The sequence below is a fragment of the Microtus ochrogaster genome, linkage group LG1, assembly GCF_000317375.1.
Source record: "Microtus ochrogaster isolate Prairie Vole_2 linkage group LG1, MicOch1.0, whole genome shotgun sequence".
Taxonomy (NCBI): domain Eukaryota; kingdom Metazoa; phylum Chordata; class Mammalia; order Rodentia; family Cricetidae; genus Microtus; species Microtus ochrogaster.
In genome coordinates, this window is record NC_022027.1 from 30,088,340 (window position 1) to 30,092,251 (window position 3,912).

The following is a 3,912-nucleotide window of genomic DNA, read 5'->3' on the forward strand; positions in this document are numbered from 1 at the left end:
GCAATCAGGGTTCCCTGACCTGTGGGAAGTCCAAGGACCACCCACCTCCATCCAGGTCTAGTAAGGTGAGCATCCAAACTGTCTAGGCTCCCACAAAGCCAGTATTATTTCTATTTATATAAGAAAATTATTTATCTGTAATGACGTTTTGCTGTCAGTGGTGGCGAAAGAAATGCATCTGAGTCCATGTGGTTGAAGTCAGAGCCAGTCTGAAACAATTAATTCAAAACCGAAAGTTAAAGTAGACTGTGTATTGTGTGAACTAGAGCAGACATCGGGCTGATAAATAGCAATGGGGTGGGGAGGGCCAGGAAGCCTGGTAGAGCCAAGCCGGATTCAGCCTTGAATTAGATGTGGATTGTTCCACCTGAGGAGTTAGAGTGGTTGCGGAAGCGGTACCTCTGTATCAGACCAAATCTGCTGCTGTGGCGGCTGTGGCAGCATAAATGGGGAACTGCCCTGGTGCTGCAAAACTGCAGGCACTTGAGCTTCTGCTAATTCAGGCAGCGGGGTTCCACTGCAAACTTAGCCAAGGCAGGCAGGGAGGGGTTAATGTGCTCAGGTGAGTAGGTCTGGAGGGCGGGGCGGAATGGGCCCCTCAGGCTATGGCGTGCTGGCCGAGTGTATCTCGGACTCAGCATTGGGGCCCGAGTCATGAACTAAAAAATAGTGGGGTGTCTGACAGCTGGGCCGGGAGCGTGCTGTGTTTTTAGGACCCAGTCAGAGGGCTATGAGATTGGGGCGTGTAGCTCTCTCAAACTAAAATTCAAGCCTATGTCCCGAGCCGCTCGGGGTGGGGCAAAAAAGCCCCACGTTGGGCGCCAAGTGTAGATGGCATAATAACCAGGCTAGCTTAAGATGAAACAGCAAATTTCAATGAAGGAATGGCTTACAACACCAGGGATCCAATGATGAACAGGAGATACAAGAAAAGAGGGCAGCAGGGCTCACATTCGCCAGATTTATATGTAAATATTAGCCCGAGGCGAACACACCCTCTAAGGGGCTGGACTATCCCTACAACTGCCATCCTGTCTTTCCACTTACAGTCACCAGCCATAAATGACGGGCAGTGTCTACTCCTAGAAACCATCATTTTCTCCCAGCACCGGCACTAGCAGTGACATTTCAGAGCTGTCAGGCAGCATTTTCTCAGTCTTGGATTAACTTTCTTCCAGGGACCTTAAAAAGACTGAGGCCAGTTTTCCCTGAGAAATGTTCAAAATCCTCAAAGGAACTAAACAAACAAAGGATTCCATGGCTGGACAACCCAGGGAAACCCTGGTTGCACAATTTAGTGAGTTGTCCTTAAAAATGGCATTTTGAGAGTTTTTGCTGTTAAATGTGAACAGTGAGTAAACATGCTACACAGAGATTTTCGCACTCACATGGTGGGAATATCTTTCTGCAGTAAGCACCTTGTAAGACGGGGACAATGTTGGATACTGGGGTCCAATGAACTGTGATGTCTTCCTCGAGGCTTCAGACCTGGTTATGGCTTTTCCTGGGTCTATAACATTGAAATTTAATGCTGACCTCACATATAATCTTTTCAATAGATATACATTGCCCCACACTCCATTTCTACAAACTGAAGGGTCTCAACCAATATGCTGTTTCTTAACACAGGATCTGACTTCACTTCTGAACTTTGCTAGTGACTTTTCTGGTCATTGTGTGAAAATAGTGACAGAAGCAATGTTATGAAAGGATTTACTTTGCCTCTGGTTTAGAGGGATTAGGTTCATCGTGGAGCTGGCATGGTAGCTCAGCTCCATGGTGGTGGGAAAATGTGGTAGAGCGTCTCATATCAGGAAGCCAAAAGATCAGACTGAAAACAGTCAGACTACAAACACTCAAAGGCCCCCAGTGACCCACTTCTGACACCTACGCTGAAAAAGGCACCCCAAATAGCATCACCATCTGGGGATCATATGTTCCAACAAATGAGCCTCCGGGGACCCTTCAGATCTAACGCATAACAATTCCAAGCCATCTTCTTGAGGAATGAGGCCAGGAACAGCATGCGCAGTCCAGGTGGACACAGGGCGGCTGTGTTCGTGTGCTGTGCTTTTCCCAGCCTCTGGCATGCAGGACCTCACTGTTCACTGTGATGAGAGCTGGGAGCATACCATCTTATAAGTCCAGGGCTGAGGTTCATTTCCTCTGCTGGTTTAGGCTGGAGACAATCTGTTCTGGCCTCATATCTCCCATGGTGTCCACAGCCTCCACTGAGATTAGGACTTCCTGCTTGGCCAAGTTGATATTTTGGAGGTTTCTTCCATAATTATTATGATGTTCTGACCTCCAGGAGAATATATTTGCCACATTTCTGCAGTCTTTGCAATAGCTTGGTGTTTATATCTGACAGTTATCTTTAGACTTACTTCAAATTTATAGTTTCTTTCTTTAGGTTACTTAAAAATCATTCTCCATATACTGGTCTGGGACCCAGCACCACTTTCTAAGATGTCACAGAGATTTATATCAAATTAGAAGATTACCTCTCAGGCAGATGATGGCTTCTGCACAACAGCAAGGATGCTGACAGTGAGAAAAACAGTTGGGCGCAAATAGGTTTGTGCTTGGAAGTGCAGACTCTGACTTCTGCTGAGTGTCAAGGCTGACTGGGAGTGCAGCTGCTCCTTCCACTACAGCACTGAGGATGGAGCATTCTTGGCTGGAGCCCCTGTCCTTGTGGGCAAGCTGCCTTTAAACCAGACCCCCCCCCCGTACCTGGCACAGTGTGCTGGGCTCAGTAGATGCTCAGTAAACATGTTTTACCAGACTATAGACTGGATGGAGGAATGGACAAGAGAACAAAGAGACAACACGAAGACAAACTATTGCAGGCACAAGCTTGGCTCCCAAGTCAGGCTTTAGCTCCCAGCACTTGCTTTCCGCGTCCTGGGATCCAGCCCTTCCCACACGTGTTTTTATACTCTGCAGACACTGCTCCAGCACAAAACAGCAGGGGGTAGTCTAGTCAGCCACATCCTTAGAAAAATGAAAATTCACAGCTTTTTCACCTCTTTTGTTCCAAGAATAATTAATGTCATAAGACAGTAATGAGAAACCCTGCCTAATGCACTCAAGAAATGAAGATTTCTATAGCGCATCTTGAACAAACACTCAGCTCAAACACTCGCAGGGTTAGAGATGGCTGATTTCATACTTTACATTTGGACTTGATTTTCTCCCTAGAAAAACAGGCAAAAAAGACAGCAGAATGCTGTCTGCCAACTTATGGAGCAATTGTTACTATTCTGTATCTGTTTCAATGAGGATATTGTTACCCGGCTGCCTTTACAATAAAACCTCCATCTGAAATCTCTGCGCACCTTATGAATTTCACTCCGTCTTAGCTTTCCCCCTAAAGAAGTCACTCAGGTTCCATTCCCTGTAGAAGCAAATCTCTCCAGCCTTCCACAGCTGCAGAGGCTTACGTCCTGAGAGATTTTCAGTGTTACAATGCATGCTTCCAATCCAAACAGTGCCAGAGCTGACATGATTTAGCGAGAAGAAGGACTTGATTAGGGTCCAGCACATTACCAAGCAAATATTAAATGGCAGGGGATTTTTAATATGCAATAGTTGCTCTGTTCACAACAAAAACAAGCCAAAAACAATTTCCTGTTCTGCAGCTACGTGAAATGGAAGCTTGTTTTTAGGCTGTTGTTGTGTGGTGTGCACATTTCGGGAAGCAGTCTGCACCTAGGAGATGTGTTGGCACCTTAACTAACTCTGTCCTTGCTTCAAATGGAAAGCAGCTGCCCTCCGCACTGCAATGAGGACACGCATCTAAGAGGTCGAGGCTGTGCTGGAAGATGCCTCCTTGTGACACTACAGTGCTGGAAGATGCCTCCTTGTGACACTACAGTGCTGGAAGATGCCTCCTTGTGACACTACAGT

At 46.5% G+C, this 3,912-nt stretch overlaps 1 protein-coding gene across 1 annotated transcript in view; it reads right to left on the minus strand.

The window, feature by feature from the left end:
- Scfd2 (sec1 family domain containing 2) overlaps positions 1–3,912 on the minus strand; it is a 344,622-nt gene that overhangs the window by 105,577 nt on the left and 235,133 nt on the right. The gene's annotated exons all lie outside the window — the stretch shown is intronic.